We start from the raw sequence: 17,530 nt of genomic DNA, 5'->3' as shown, positions 1-17,530 counted from the left end.
TAAAATAATATTGTTACAATATACAAAAAAAAAAAAGTTATTCACACACCAATTCTTATAGTGTATTATTTATTTATATATATATATATATATATATATATATATATATATATATATATATATATATATATATAAATGTTATGTTCACAAATGAAAAATCAACACATATAGTTTATTCACATAAATAAAAATAATAGATTAAAATGATATTTTTAGTAGTGAGATTGAAGTTACTAACATTATCAGTAAATATGTCATAATAATTTTTAAACTTTATTCATATATTAATAGAATAACATGTCATGATGATCTCATCATTAGCAGGAATGAAAATTTAGTGACATCATCAAAAAAATTTGCCGCAATGAAGTTTAGTCTCGGAATTCGACAAAATTCACATATTTGATGTAAAATGGTGTGATTTACAAAACTCATAACTCCACCAACACGTACGATGTTTTTCGGTCATTCGGGACTGTTTACGGCCTTAAAATGACGTTTTTCTATTTTTATAATTTTGCAAAAAAAAGGTATCATTTATTCACAAATGAATATAACTGTAATAAAAAAATATGCTTATATGATTATTTAATTAACCATAAAAAGCTTAGGTATATGTGAATAAATACATTCTAATCGAATATTTTTTAAGGAATCAGAGATAAGGTGTATGTGGTAGTCCATAATTTCCAGATTTAGAGTCCTAACTAATTCGGGAGAGTCGAGATGTCCGGTGGTGTGTCGGTGTGAGATTTTTTGGCGATTGGAGGAAGTCACATCAAGAAGATCCTGAGGTTTTCATTTGAGAATCGGATAACTTGGAGTTGCTTGGCCTTTATCGAGGAGGTCATCAAGTGTTGCGTGGTACGTTCCAAGATTTGGGAATGGTAGATCTGGGGAGCCTGTCTGTAGTATGGCCTATCAAGAATGCCAAATTAGCGATGGTCTGAATCCTAAGTGGGGGAGAATTGGTATTATGTTGGAAGGATCAGCAAATTTTGTAAGTTGCGGTTAAAGAGGATTGGATGATGAGGATTTGTGGTCCGAGTATATGAGGCTTGGGTCTTGTGGTATTCAAGGCAAGGTATGGAGCGAGATGATACATGTGGTATGTGTCTAGGTGAGATTGAGTGTCTTCACGACAGGTAGCCGTTGCACAGGGGTCTTATTACGGTCAGTGTTTCTTTTGTGTTCGCCAAGGTTCGAGTTTCAAGGAGGTTGGGACATTGAGGTCAAGTTTCAACTTTTGAGAAATGTGTTAACTCAACATATGGATCGCTAGCCATACTTCAGGAGGGGCAATGGTTGATTATCAATCAACTTCAGATTCAGTAGGTGTAGTTCGCATTGGTCGAACAGTAGTGTTGGGTTTGGATGGTAATTAATGTGTTTTCAGGAATTGACGATTTTTTCATACATCATTAGGGAGTTGGGATACTTCGAAGGCTTCGAGTTGGGTAGTTGAAGGTCAGTGTTCATGACAAGCTATTGTGAGATTCTCAAATGGTGTATCGGGTTTTCCGAGTAGGATACCCTAAATTGTACTAAGACTACGGGGAGCCATAGCATCCACAATTTAGAGAAAGAGTGTTGTAAGACTACGGGGAGCCGTAGCACCCGCAATTCAGTGACAGAGTCTTGTAAGACTACTAGGATTTGTAGCATCCACGAGTCAAAGAAAGAGTGTTGTAAGACTACGGGGAGTCGTAGCATCCATGGGTTAGTGAGAGAGTGTTGTAAGACTACTGAGAGTCATAGCATCCGTGAGTCAGTCAGAGAGTGTTGTTAGACTATGGGGAGCCGTATAATTTGCGAGTCAGTGAAAGAGTGTTGTGAGACTGTGGGGAACCGTAGCATTCGTGAGTTAGTAAGAGAGTGTTGTAAGGCCGCGAGGAGCCACAACATTCACTAGTCAGTGTGTGATGCGAAAAGGGGAGGTTCTTAGGCTTGGGTAGCCTTGCCATTTGAGTCTTTAGGAGCCTAGTGGTCGGACCATGGGTGAGACTGGGGTCTCAACAATGGTTGGGAACCGTTATTTCCCAATTTAGCGAGGGATTGTCGTTAGTCAAAATAATTGGAGCATAATGCTTGTGTAGAGACGCGAACCTCGGGTAATGAGTTGAGGATCAGACTGGATATGAGTGGGTTAAATTGTACTGTCAGACCAGATTTATGTGTTTGATTTCTTCTCTACCTGTGTAAAGGATGGGCATATCGGGGATTTAGAGTTCCAAATAGATTTCATTTTGAGTGTTTATGTTTTATATCTAACGTGTTAGACCTGGGTGGGTCGGTTTGCTTGGTTTGGGGAGGACCACCACATGCATGAGATTAGTAAGTAGTAGATGACAGAGGTCAGATGTGATGTGTGCCTACATATCGGTTGTAATGTTCGTTTAGGGTGAAGCGAACGTGGTGATTACGGGAAATGTGTGATTAAGTGAGATAGCTCTGTTAGATTGAAGGACTGTGGGGTCGTATTGCCGAATGTGTTAAGAGTAGCCTGCGGTGGTACCACTAATGGGTCGGGAGTCGAACCTGTATTCGAATTTGGTGTTCAGCATTGAAGGATGGATGGAGTTATGTTTTCGGATATTAGTGGAAGGTTTCGGTTGGGTATGGTCATTCAGTTTGGGGCCAGAGCTGAGTCATCCTCGGAATTGTGTCGGGGTGGTTCAGTCTGATGGGAGGTCAGACCTTATATAGGGTTCGGTTTCCCTGTGGATCAATAAGGGATTTTTCCTTCCTCGGGTTGGAAGTTTCTGATGGGTTTGGTTGTTTCGAGGAGATCGTGTATGTTCTGAGTTTCCGAGTTGTGCTTTAGAGCCCAAGAGTATCGGTGAAGGAGTTGGCTCGATCTTTTATGAACCTTCGATTTTGGAGTTTTGAGGTTGTGATGAGTTGCTCGAAGCGTATGGCTTCTCGCCACCCTTCCGAACAGAGAGTGTTGGGGAGCACCGAGATAGTGCTCAACACAACAGATCAAATGCAACAGGTCAGATAGAGGTTGCTGACGGCCCAGAGTCGTCATAAGGGTGACGCAGATTGGAGATGTTCCGAGCTCGAGTTTCAGGTTGGCGACTTTGTCCTCCTGAAGGTATCCCAATGGTAATGGGTGATCCGATTCAGGAAGTGGCGCAAGTTGGGCCCTCTATTCATTTGTCCTTTCAAGATGATTGCCCGGGTGGGTGAGATAGCATATCGATTAAAGCTGCCTGAGGAGTTGAGCCAGATTCATAACACCTTCCATGTATCCTAGCTGAGGAAGTGTATAGCCAACGAGACGGCAGTGGTTCCTTTATAGGACATTCAGGTTGATGATTGCCTTGAATTTATTGAGAGGCCGGTCATGATTTTGGATAGGAAAGTAAAGACCTTGAGAAATAAGGAGGTGTACCTGGTTAAGGTGTAGTGGTAGCACTGCAGGGGTTCAGAGTGGACTCGGGAACCGGAGTCCGAGGTGCGTGAGCAGTACCAAGAGTTGTTTCTAAGGAATAACTTCGTGGGAGAAGTCTGATCTCAGTGGGGGAGAATTGTATCACCCGATTTCCCAGGTGTGAAATTTGAGGGTTTCATGCATATTGTAGAACCTAATCGATGAGTTGGCTACTCCAACTCGTCGTGTAGGAAATATCAGCCTGCGTGGATTTTTAAGGGAACGACGAGTTGGAAGGGCCAACTCAACGAGTTGAGGCTATTTAGTGAAAACCCTAATTCTGAGGTTTTGCACCCTATTTAAAGAACTTATAACCCATTGTAGCCTCCGTCATCATCATTTCAACCAGAGAAAAACCCTAAATCGAGCTTCGTATCTTCTTGCATGTGTTTGAGAGCTTAAAAGGATGACTTTTCAGGAGTTTTGGAAGGAGACTTGAGGATTGAGAAGCTTGGATTAAGAAGCGGGTTGTAGATCTGTCATCTACTATGTATTGGCAATCAAACTGAGGTATAAAGTTAAAACCTTGACTTCTTGATACTTAAATCTTTTATTGGGAGTCTTTATAACCAATTTTTGGACATTATGGAGTCATTCTCGGGTTTGAGCTTGTCACAAGGAGATGGTTTCAGATCTAGACTCCTCTAGGTTCCCATGGTCATAAAGTCATCAACTTTTTCAAGCTTTGGCCCTTCTCCATACCCTATACCTTTCTTGAGCTTAGTTTTGGGTGTTTTAGCCGTGTGCGACCTTGCATGCACGTAAATTTAGCAACTTTATGTGTAATGGCTGAAGCACTTGACGAGTTGAGTCAGGTTTTCCTTTTTTTGGATAAAGAGTAAACTCGACGAGTTGGTGAGCCAACTTGACGAGTTGGTTAGGGTTTCCACGATAGTCTGGACGCATTATAAACTCGACGAGATGGTGAGACAACTCGGCGAGTTGAGTTGGATTTTCTCGAGTTTTCTGAGAACAGAGGGAACTAGAGGAGTCGCATAGTTGCACTCGACGAGTTGGGTCAACATTGACTGTTGACTTGGGCATTGACTTTCGTTGACTTTTAGGGTTTGGTCAATTTGTGGACTTTGGAGACCATGGAGGGGTAAAATGGTCTTTCACCCTTCCGATAGTTAGTAAAGGAGTAGCTTATCATTCTTGGAGTGGTTATTATAAATTGTTAATTAGAGATGATTATGATATATGTAGGCGGAGACTACACCTACCGTTGAGTACGAGACATACTTGCTTACTTACGAGGTGAGTCTTCTCACTATATTTACCTGAGTGGTAATATTGTGTGACTGGAGGGTCTTATCTAAGTTATTGACCAGAGGGTCTTATGTACTTATACTAAGTTATGTGATATTATGCATTTTGTCTTTGTGATTTATGTGGTATATTATTATGTGCTTTTTGAGTTAGGACCAGAGGATCCGAATGGAGTTGTGAGACCATAGGGTCTTCACTGAGATATAGGAATAGAGGGTCCAACCCGAGTTGTGAAACTAAAGGGTCCTCACTGAGATACTAGATCAGAGGGTCCAACCTGAGCTGTAAGACCGAAGGGTTTTTACTAAGACACATGACTAGAGGGACTTTATCGAGTATAGCCATGAGAGGCTAATTATTTATGTGTGGTATTTTGAGGAATTCACTAAACTTCATGCTTACGGTGTTGTACACACCAGCTAGAGATTGTGTTTTGAGGTTTATGGTATATTATCAAACTATTGAATGTTTTGTGCTGAGAAATGTAAACTGTGTTTTCCTTTGAAATTAAAAATGAAAATTTTATTTTAAAATTTAGAGTGTTACACGATCTGAATCTCGTTATCTCTCACACTCTTGATTTAATATCAAAATCGATGGTTTCTTAAAATTGATTTTTCTTCCTGTTTATCGATTTTTTTTCCTTTTTATTTCAACATCGTCTCCTCAAAGTCAATTTCTCTTCGTGTTTTTCAATTTATGTTAGCTGAATGCTTGCTAAAAGCATTGTTTTTGTCTACATTCTGTCAAAATCGGTGGTTTCTTAAAACCGTTGTTACTGAATGTTTGTTAAAATTAATCGGTTTCTTAAAATCACTATTACAGCAATGTAATTCTGTCATTTTTTTTTGTTAATTGAATGATTGTTAAAATATATTTCTCATTACATTTATTAATCTCTTTTTTTATTTCGCAGCAACATTATGAAAATTGATTGTGCTGTTTTAGATATATAGATATGAGTTTTACTGCTGGTGAGCATAAAAGGTGTATGAAATCTCAATTCCTTTTTATTATAAGTTTACTATTGAATTTAGAAAGATTGGTAACAAAATTATATGCTCTTGTATATTGACATGAAAAGATGAAAGAAATAGCATGTACAAGAATCTTGATCATGAAATGGAAGTCGTTAAAGATTTTGTTTTATATTTGGGTTTCAATTGTTGAGGAAATATGAAAAATAAGTTTAATGATATAGTAAATTAGAAAAAATCAATACTAATTTAGTAATTTATATAAGATATATATATTTACATATAACTTAGAAAACAAAGGAACTTTAACCAAAATAGACAAAAGGGTAATTCTATAATTCTAAATGAATTAGTCAAATTCTTTTTTCTAATTGCAATTCAAATTTCTTCAGCAACATTCTACAAACGAAACAACAACTTAGTATTTTTTTTATTTCAAATTAAGAAGAATTAGAGAGTGGGAATTTGATTTTGAAAAAATAAATTTGGAATGGACTTATCACACAAAAAGAGTATTTTCAGCATTCACAAATTGAGAAATATGATTTCATATGGTATTGCATATCATACACATTCCAACAAAAAAATAACGATTTGAAACAATAACGAGTATTTTCAAAATCAAATAACAATAAACAATCAACAAGTAACATTCAACAACAATTTGAGATAATAAAGAGTATTTTCAGCAAAATCAAAACATTCACATCGTTATTTCACATTTTCAGCATAACATTCACAGCATTCACAACATTATTTCTACTATTTTCAACATTTTGGCCTTATGAATTTTTAGATTGAAGTGTGATTTTCCAAAAATAATTTTAATGTCCTTTGTCTATAAACAAGGCAGCAGTGTTAATATATTATACTAGGTATGAGACTCATATATTCCATGAGTTTATTTTAAAAAAATTAAATATGAAATTTTAACAATTTGAAAAGTTTGAATTTATAAGAAAAATGAGAAAAATTTTAAATTATTAAAATTAATGGGGCTTTAATGTATTGAATACATTACATATACAAACTTTATATATATATATATATATATATATATATTACCTTACATATTGAATGTGGAATTTTAATTTAATAAAATGAAAAATACAATAAAATGACAAGTGGAAAATATAAAATTTAAATATTTTAGAAAATGTCATGTGTCCAAATGAAGAAGAGGAAATGTGGCAAAAAGTTTTTTATTTATTAGGTAGGATTTAAAGACTTGATCAACTTGTTTATGTATACAATATTATATACATTTGTAGGGTCATTTCTAAATTAAAATTATTCCAGTAAATGGCTTGGTGTAAACCTTGTGAATATTTTGATGACCTAAACATAAACATGAAAATAAAAGGCAAGACTTTCTTTCCGTTGGTTTAATCTTAATTTTCATAATTATTGATCTTTAGCAAAAGCAAAATAGGCTATAAAGAGTTTTCCCAACAATTATAGTTAACAAGAAATTTAAGCAAGAAACAAGAATTTGAAGCAAGAAACAGTTAACAAGAAATTGAAGCAAGAAACAAGATTTTCAGTGCATTAAAGAGTTTTTCCAGCAAGATTAATGCTCAATTTCATGTTGGAACCGAAAAAAAAACGTAAGGGTTCTGTCGAAACATGTTCGCTGGTGGCCTATATCGCGGCTGTCGACTGGTCGAGATGTCGCCGGGTCGCTGGACGCCTTGGATCGAAGAGGAGGGCATCGACGGGGGTGCTAATCGGAGGTGATGGTCGGCCGGATTGAAGATGGAGAAGGTTATGTCGGGTGGAGAGACATGGACTAGGTGGGAAGTTTGACGAAGGAGGCGGTTAGAAAAGAAGGACGCATTCTTTTTTTTTTTAGGTTTAAAACACTCGCAGACTTTAGAAAAGGTTGGTCCAAGTCTGTGTGGTGAAGACCTCGCGCAGAAGTTTTTATGTCTACGCACTTTAGAAAAACAAATGCATTGCAAACTTTTAAGTATGTGTGTGGTCTGCGCCTCGCAGACAAAAGAGCGCACGCAGATCTGCAGTCTCTGCATTCTGTCAAAATCGGTGGTTTATTAAAACTGTTGTTACTGAATGCTTGTTAAAATTAATTGGTTTCTTAAAATCACTGTTACAGTAATGTAATTCCGTCAACTTCTGTTAATTGAATGATTGTTAAAATCGATTTCTCTTTCCATTTGTTAATCTCGTTTTTATTTAGCAGCAACATTATGAAAATTGATTGTGTTATTTTAGATATATAGATATGAGTTTTACTTCTGGTGAACATAAAAGGTGTATGAAATCTCAATTCCTTTTTATTATAAGTTTATTATTGAGTTTAGAAAGATTGGTAACAAAATTATATGCTCTTGTATATTGACATGAAAAGATGAAAGAAATAGCATATATATGTACAATAATCTTGATCATGAAAAGAAAGTCGTTAAAGATTTCGTTTTATATTTGGGTTTCAATTGTTAAGGAAATATGAAAAATAAGTTTAATGATATAGTAAATTAGAAAAAATCAATACTATTTTAATAATTTATATAATATATATTTACATATAACTTAAAAAACAAAGTAATTTTAACCAAAATCGACAAAAGGATAATTCTATAATTTTACATTAATTAGACAAATTTGTTTTTCAATTACAATTCAAATTTCTTCAGCAACGTTATGCAAATCAAACAACAACTTAGTATTTTTTTTATTTCAAATTAAGAAGAATTAGAGAGTGGGAATTTGAGTGTGAAAAAATAAATTTGGAATGGACTTATCACACAAAAAAGAACAAAACCAAGAAGAAAGGAACAATTATAACTCACAATTGGCATAACTTGACATTATAAACAATCGAAAACACTTACATCAGCTTTATTTTTATTTATTTATTTATTTTCGAACACGACGTCATTACATTAAAATAAAACAACTAGCTTGGAAGATGCTATTAAAGCATTACAAAATGATAGTCATAGACTACACCTAACATGCCAATCTTAGGTTGAAATTTTTGTTCTCTTTACTTTATATCCAATAAGAAAAGACGAACTTGAATATCATCCCCAAACTCCATAAAATAGTCATCCTTAATTTAATGAACGTCAACTCATTCCGTTTCCCCCAAGTATACACAAGTACACAACATCAATTGGACAAAAGCGTCGAGAGCAGCACGAATTTGCTGCGGGAGTCCAATAAACCACAACAATATAACAATTGATGAAGTGCGCTCACTGAACCGAAATCAACTCCAAACTTAAAGGAAGCCCAACATGAAATTTCTTTAGAGAAGCAGTAATTTACGGAAATCAATAAATGTTTATTTCAGTGTCAACGCAAAGAGTATAATTTAATGATCGGACATTTAAGCCACTTTGATTAAATTAAAGTGGGTATGTGATGGAACGTGGCTATCATTAAAAACAAGTGAAATTTTGATAAACCTATTTGTTTCATTAAAACACTGAATACTTTGTGGGGGAGACCTTCTACACAACGAGTTTCCCTAAGACCATCCGTTATACCCACCACATATCATATATGTGGTGGGTATCACATCAGCACCATATTCTACTACTATTAACATGGGATACTTACCACTAAACACACCACTCCATCTCATTTTTTTTATTTAAATTTAATTCAAAAATACATTAAAAACAATTTTTTAATACTAGTTTTTCCATTAAATTAAAATACCAAATTACATTAAATAAAAACTAAATTAACTGAAATTAAAAAATAAAATAAAAATAACAATCAAAATAAAAATTACATTAGTTATATTTAAAAAAAATTAAAAAAAAACTAAAAATTCCAACCATAAATAAAATAAACTACACCCTACGCTTACATCGGGCTCGAACCGACTCTTTCATTGCTTGGAAAAGTTCCAAGTCTTCGCCCTCAAGGTCGTCCGCTTTCATTTTCAAGATTTCCATATCGATTTTTGTTTGGAGTGTCTCTTGTGCCTCTTGAAATGATGTTTGTGCTTCGATCATTTTTTGTTCCATCCGAGTCATCACCTCGGCCTTCGTTTCTTGAAGTTGCACATATCGATCAAATTTATCGCCAAACATATCCATAACACTAGAATTCGAAGATGTTGACGCCACTTTTTTTGTTTTATTTCTTCCAATGGGCCGACGAAGAGGTTGGTCGTTTTCAAGATCTATCGGATCGTCGTTGATGTCGATGTGTGTTCGGCCGTCCGATTGTTGAGAAGTTCCATCGGGGTTTCTCGAACGCTTTGAACCGGAAGATTGGGAACTTCCTTCCGTTTGCTCTTTCCATTTTGGGGCGTCTTTCAATTTTAGCCACGGTTTCATATACGGAAAAGCTTTGCGTGTTTGTGTTGTTTTTCCAAATTGGTCCATGGCCGCCTTGAAAACATCAAAATCGTTCGAGCCGCTTTTGCGTATGTTTAGGAGGTTGTTGTAGATTCCTCCAAACTCGGTGCATTTTAGTCGAATATCTCGCCATTTCGACGTAATTTGATCTGCATTTCGAGTTTCACTTTCCATTAACTCGTAAAAAATGGCTTGGACTTTTTCCCAAAAACTTCCGTAAGGCTGGCTATCTCCTACAATTGGATCTTCGGAAGTCGCCACCCATGCCTCCGCTAACTTTTCTTCTTCTTCTTTTGTCCATGGGACCCTTTCTTGGGTGGTAGTGGGTCGGGCCGGTTTTTTTCCTTTTTTCTTTTTTTGTTGAGGTGGTGGTGAAGGTTGCGTTTCCGGAACCAAATCCGACGAAAGTGGTGGTTGTGAGCTTGGTGGTTGTGAAATTGGTGGTTGTTGTTGTTGTGACGATTGTTGTTGGAGTTGTTGGAATTGTTGAAATTGTTGGTATTGTTGTTCTTGGAAAGCCGGAAAAAGTTGATATTGTTGTTGGAAAAGTGGTGTTTGTTGGATAGGGGAACCACTTTGAAGTAGATTGATAAAACCGCCTTGAGGTGACTCCATAGTCGCGAATTGTCGACGTGTTGTCTCTAACACAAAAGCGTTATCGGGTTTGCGATTTCGGTAGTTTGGAGGGGTATTTTGGTTGGGATCCATGATTTTTGGTTGTGAAGATGTAGTGTGTAGTTTGTGTATAGAGAAAGAAAAGAATGGTGTAAGAAATAAGGAGTAAAAATATGGTATTTATAGGTAAATAAATTGTTTATTTATTTATTTATTTATTTTTTACAAAACTAGCCGTTCAACGGCTAGACAACGGTCGAATTTTTGCATCTTAATCTCATTGGCCGTGCAACTTCGTTGCCCCGATAACGAGCCACCACGAAAACGAGTCACCACGAGACAACGGGGTGGTGTGCACGCCCGTTGTTCGTGGCCAGCTCGACCACGAAACTCTTCGTCGAACGTATACCGTTTGGCCTAACAAGCTCGCAGTGAACAAATCATTCAGACCTAGTGACCATCTCCAGTGATCCATGAAAGCTGAAACAATAAAAGAAGACAAAGGAAGCAATTTGACTAAAGTGGAAATTTTTTAATGTGTTTGTGGGATTCTTTTAATCGTTTTGAGTGCCATTTCACATCAACAGATCCCGAATTCGAGATAGTCACCAACTTCGAAATGTGGAATTCGAGATAATCATTTTGTTCGTGGGATTCTTTTAATCGTTTAATCATTGTGATTAGCCAAGCCTACAAGCCGTAACAACGGATAGAAAAAGGGTGTAACAATCATGCGACCGTTTAACCAAGAAAAAAAATATATTTTTTAAAGAAATCCAACTTTTACCTATAAATAATCCTATTTCACACACGTTTTCACACTGGATATATATCATTCATTTTTTATCAAAATTTATATAGTACATTCTACACTGAACAATGATGAAAAAGAAAATTCATCTTCAACTTTATGTGATGATGATGACACGTTTTTCCACTTATTCCAAGAAACTAAAATTACTTTGCGGGTAAAGAAGCTGGAAATTCAAAAGTAATCACAATGACTGTAATATCAATCAATTGGTTACGTGTGATTGCACACACAAATTTGGTTAAGGTTGTAAAACAGGTAGGCCTTGCTAAATTGCCGACTAGCGATAATAGGTCTAGTTGGGGACTAATCGAAGACACGAAAATGTAAACTCGTTAGTATTTTCAAAAATTTAAATTCATTAATTTTTTTAAAAAATAAATATGACTAATATGATAACAAAGTTCGTAAAATACTAACAATCATAAAAACGAAGTTAATATGATTAATACAATGCTATTCATTAGACCTGGCAATGGAGCGAGTTTTGACCCTGATCTGATCCAAACCCATAAAAATTATATGGGTTTGGAGCGTAGTTTTTGATTCGTTTACTCGTTAACGATCCATACCAGCTAACCCTTGTATTAAATGGGTCGGGTATGGATCATCACTGATCCGCTCCATTTATAACCCGCTCCATATAAATTTTAGAATTATACATTTATATTTTATACTTCTTAACATTTAATTTTAATTCCAATCAAAAGTCCAAAGGACAAAGGCCAAAGAAAAAAACGTTTTTACATAGGAATCGATAAGTCGGTTTCTAAACTTATAGATTTCTATCAAGAATCATAATGTCATTCAATTTATATTCATCAAGAAATCATCATATCCATTTCTAATTCAATAAATCATTTTTTAACATGAAAAAAATTTGGCAATTGCTATTCGCTATCACTACAACTGATAGTCATAAATCAATTCAAAGTTATTGCAATAGTGATTTTTAATTCCGATTGAAATTCCTCGAGTATGTAATGTCTTTTTCTAAATCATTTTTTTTTATTTAAAAAAAATTATTTAAGTATTAATATATAACATACAATTTTTTAAAGAAATTTTATTTTAGGAGTTAATTAAAAAGTGTTTGATTATTTAAAAAATCTTTGGGTTACGGGGCGGGTTTGGATATTCGTTGATTCGGTGGATAAGGGTATGGGTCCGATTATTTAAAACCCTGCGGGTTACGGAGCGAGTTTGGATCGGATTTTGAAATTTGTTAAAAGGGTTTGGATCAAGGCCGATTCGCTCCAAACCCGCTCCATTGCCAGGTCTAAGTCCTCAATTAGTTGGTACTGAAAAAGAATTTCTTCAAAAAGTTAAAAATCCATCGACTTTTACGACTTCACTCATTGTCTAGGCAGGAATGAGATTAATCGCTACATGCATTCTAGTCGGCCGTGCAGCGGCTATAGACTAATCAGATATTAACCGGGGCCTTTTAAGATTTTTACAACACTGTTTTTGGTACATTTTTACTTTTTCCATGATTGCATGTATGACCATTACAAATTCAAACGTCGTTTATTAAACAGTAGATGCTTATCCCTATGTGTAGTTAATGATTTTGGAGATAATTACAAATTTTGAAAATTAAGATGGTTTATTAGAGGGAGATAGTGTTTTAGTCCGCTATAAAAGTATGCATCTGTAATTTAGTTTTGGCATGCGACATCACTACAGATGCATCACATGAGTATTTGAAGATATCTCAAAGAACAACCCAAAAATTTATATTTTGTGATTATGTTCTAATGTTGAAAATTTTACGATGCACATCAAGTTAAACAATGTTTCCCATGAATGATTGATAATATTAATTGTACACATTGGGAGTAGGAAAATTGTCCTATGGCCTAGCGAAGTCATTTCACACGAGCAGATCGTGGGGTGTCGACTATGATGCTGGAAGCAGTAATTCAAACAATCTATCATTTTTCCATTCATTCTTTCGTATGACGGGTCAAAAATTGATCTAAACTTTCTAGGTGTGTCTCTGATATTCAATGACATTCTGTAGGATGATGCTCATGATTTACTATATGTTGTGAATGAAAATGAATACAAGTTTGGATACCACCTTGTAGATGAGATATATCCAAAGTATGTTATATTGGTCAAATCATACTCATATCCATAAGATGGAAAAATAAAAATGTTTACGTTAGCATAAAAGTAGCTAAGAAAGGATCTTAAACGGGCTTTTGGAGTGCTCAATAACCAATGACACATACTAAAACACTTGGCATGATTTTGGGATAGGGAAAAATTAAATAATGTAATGATTGCTTGTGTCATTTTAAATAAAAAGATAATAGATGATAAAGGTCATGCTATTTGTATGTATAATGCAAACGATTAACGTCATTCACGAACACATATACAAGTAGACATACTAACATACTACAAGAGATATTTTTTGAAATGTAAAGTATAAAAACACATAAGAATCTTGATGGGGCACATATACTAGAGGAAACTGAACAATAACAATGAGGAAAAACGAATGATAATGAAGATGTAACATTGTATGAGGAGAACAATGACGACGATGATAACAACAACAAATAGTAGCTTTAATAATTTTAATGCTAAATTTTAGATTTCGTCTTCCTAAGATCAAAATATAGGACAGAGGATGAGAGGAAAACCAATTTATTTATGTGTGTATGTAGCGTTTTATTTTTCTAGGGTTATGGACCTGATTTATAGTTAATAGAAACCCTAATTTGAATAATAAGATAATAGTATTTTAGACATATTCAAATTTGTTTCCTTACTAGCTTCAAGAGGCTTCCAGAACCCTTTTGGTTCATCCTCAAAACAATTCAAGGTATGGGAGGTTCTAGAATTGCATCTCTTGCGCAGTTGTTGAACAATTGTCATTCGACCCTTGTACCATTACTTAATTATGATTAATACAAAATTAATTTTCAATTAATTCTCATTAATTCCTAACTAAATATTAACTATTTATAATTAATATATTAATAATATAATATATTAAAATATCAATTTCTCTTTGCTAACATCAATCCTAGCTATTTTTGGTTATTAGGGCAACCCAAAAAGTACTTTACTTTATTCACTAAGACTATACAAATTTAGTTAAGAATTTAGACACCTTAATCCAATAGTCTCCCACTTGTATAAGTCGTCAAGTACAATTGCAAGTATAGTCTTCGAACAACCAGTAAATAGCGATTTCCAAATCCTTTGCCAAACTCTATCAGATGCTAACCCTAAGATAAGTGATCAACTATTATTTTGTTCTTCAATATCCAAGATTCTGTTTCCTGATTTTCAAATTATAATGATGTCATCACTACTAGAAAAACAGCCTTTTACGACGCGCAATCAATGACACGCGCTAATAGAGGACACGCATTTGTGAGTGCCCTAAAAATTGATGTCAGATTTCCAAAATATGAAGCATAGTGGACACGCATTTTTGCGTGCCAAAAATTAGTGTCTAATAAAAAAACACGGAGGGCACCTTAAATAAAACGTGCGTCGTCTAGCTATGTCGCTTTATAAATATTAATGAAACACGCGTTTCATCCAAGGGGGAAATGAAATCCAAAATTTAAAAAGCCCGCTTTGTTTCCACCGGCTGAAAACCCTAACTCATTCCCGCTTGAAACCCCCTTTCTTTCTTTCTTCTCTCTCGATTCTCAAACCTCCACCGCTTCACTTCCCACAAGTTCGCATCTTCGTCGCTTATTCATACATAATTCCACTCTAATCGGTTTGTCTCTTAAAAATCAAATCGTTCATTAAGGTGTACTTGGCCTTGCTATGTATATCTTTTTTTCTGAAGAGAATGGATCGGTTGTGCTTCAACAAGGAGTAAGTCGCCTCATAAATTCAATAGGTATTGTTCTTGGTCCTGTATGTTTTGAATTCTCGATTGCTTTTTTTTCTGAAGAGAATGGATCGGTTGTGCTTCGGCATGGAGTAGCTCATCTCTTTCCAATCACTGCTAATGAACCTATTTTGTGTTTAATTTGGGAGCAAATAGCGATTTTTCCTTACTTACATCTTCCTTATTGATCTAGATTTGACTTGAGTCCTAATATTTAACAGGTTTCCACACGCTAGGGTTTTTATCTGAGCGAAGTTATGAAAACGGTTTCAAGAGGTGTAGGTGGCCGGTGACCGACGCTACTTTGGATGAAACCACCGCTTCCAATCCACTTTTTCATTATGGTCAATCTTTATCACGCAACTGTAATTTTCGATTCCACAAAACGAAACCCACGACTTAATTCACAGATTATGAAGATCATCCCATCCTATTGTCAACCAAGAAAATTTTCATCTTGAAGGCGTCATTCAATTTGAAAACCCCATATCAATTCCAGTTTTAGGGAACAGGGGTACGTAATTCACTCTTCTCCATCTCTCTATTTATGTTTATTAAGAAATCACATATATCACTCTCTGTCTTCCATGTTTCCATGATTGCTTCTTGCGTTTAATTCTTTTCCTTCTTCGAACTATTTTTGATGTTGAAGTTACTTTGTGTACAGGTATTAAATAAATATATTTGAAAAAAAGACGGTTTTACCCTTGTTCACTATTTCTAAATTCCAATTACTTTGTATGTTTCAGTGGTCTCCTGACAAATCATCCATCTTTGGAAGCTCAGCAGAAGATGGTGTCTTGAACATCTGGGATCACAATAAGGTGTGTCAACTCAACCAAAAACCACTTTTACTTTTATTCCATTTTCCCCTATTCTTTTCTTGCAACAAATTGTTTTTTTTTTAATAGAAGGTTTGTTTGTTTGTCTACAGGTTGGTGAACGTTCTGGTCCAGCCTCAAAGTTTGCACCTGACTTATTGTTCAGACACTTTGGACATAGGTATATATATTTAATTTTAATTAATGGTTTTCCTTTTTACAGAAATAAAAAAAATAGATAAAAATTGAAACAAGATTATATTGTGCTATGATTGAAGGGATAAGGTGGTTGATTTCCACTGGAACTCGCATGATCCATGGACAATTGTCAGTGTGTCGGATGATGGTGAAAGCACAGGTGACGGTGGAACTCTACAGGTATGTATATATATCACTTATTTATTATTATTTTAGTTTTTATTAAAATGTTATTTATATTGATTAGTTGAAATGTTTGTTTTGTTTGAATGATGATGTGTGTAGATATGGAGGATGATTGATTTGATTCATAGACCACAGGAAGAGGTGATTAACAAGCTGGAGCAGTTAATCACCTCATCCCTGTTTTTGATGTTGAAGTTATTTCCGAATTTGGGATTTGGAAATTTGATTCGAGTCTATTCAACTTGTGAAGTTTTGTTTAATTTATTTTCTTTTTAAAATTAGTTGCAATGGAGTTTAGATTTCGAATCAATGTTTCATCTGTTTGATAAAAAAACGTTTCTCTAGCTTTCAAGGAATAGATCCGGTACAAGCACTTAAATAATTAGAGAAAAATATGACTACATCCACTAATCCATAGTTTTTTTCAATTTTTCTATGAACACAATTGGTATGAGACATTTCTTGCGGTTAAGTTTTTTTCATTGCTAACCAATAATTGTGACGTTGAAACCTTATGCTAGTTTCATTTCAAGTGATATAGATTCTGTGAGAAGAAGTTCTTGAGCTAATGGGAGACCAAAGAGTCAACATCCAGAAAGCATATTTATATCTTGCTCTGACCGATTAAATTATTGCTAACACATATTAATTAACTACTGTACGCATATCAAATAATTCTTGAATTGTTGGTTTTTGATTATATGCAGTCAGGTTCTTTTATCTTTTATCCCTCGCTTTAGTAGCCATCTTTGGAAAGCCCTTGTTCTCAAAACAAAACAGGTGATTCTTACAATTGTCAAACTGAATTTTATCTATGGTTCTGGTTGCATAATTATTGTATTCATCATTTTAACTGAGATCTTATTTTACTTTGTCAGGATATGGACATCCAAGATAGAGAACTAGTAAATGACTGGCTCATGATCATAGTTTACAGAGAACGTGGTTTTGGCTGAAAAACATATTACCATGTGGTATGCATCTTCCTTTAAACTTCATGATCTTAGGC

This window comes from Lactuca serriola, chromosome 6 (genome assembly GCF_051521515.1).
Source record: "Lactuca serriola cultivar US96UC23 chromosome 6, Lser_US96UC23_V15, whole genome shotgun sequence".
Classification (NCBI taxonomy): Eukaryota; Viridiplantae; Streptophyta; class Magnoliopsida; order Asterales; family Asteraceae; genus Lactuca; species Lactuca serriola.
Note: the sequence above shows the minus strand (reverse complement) of the source record.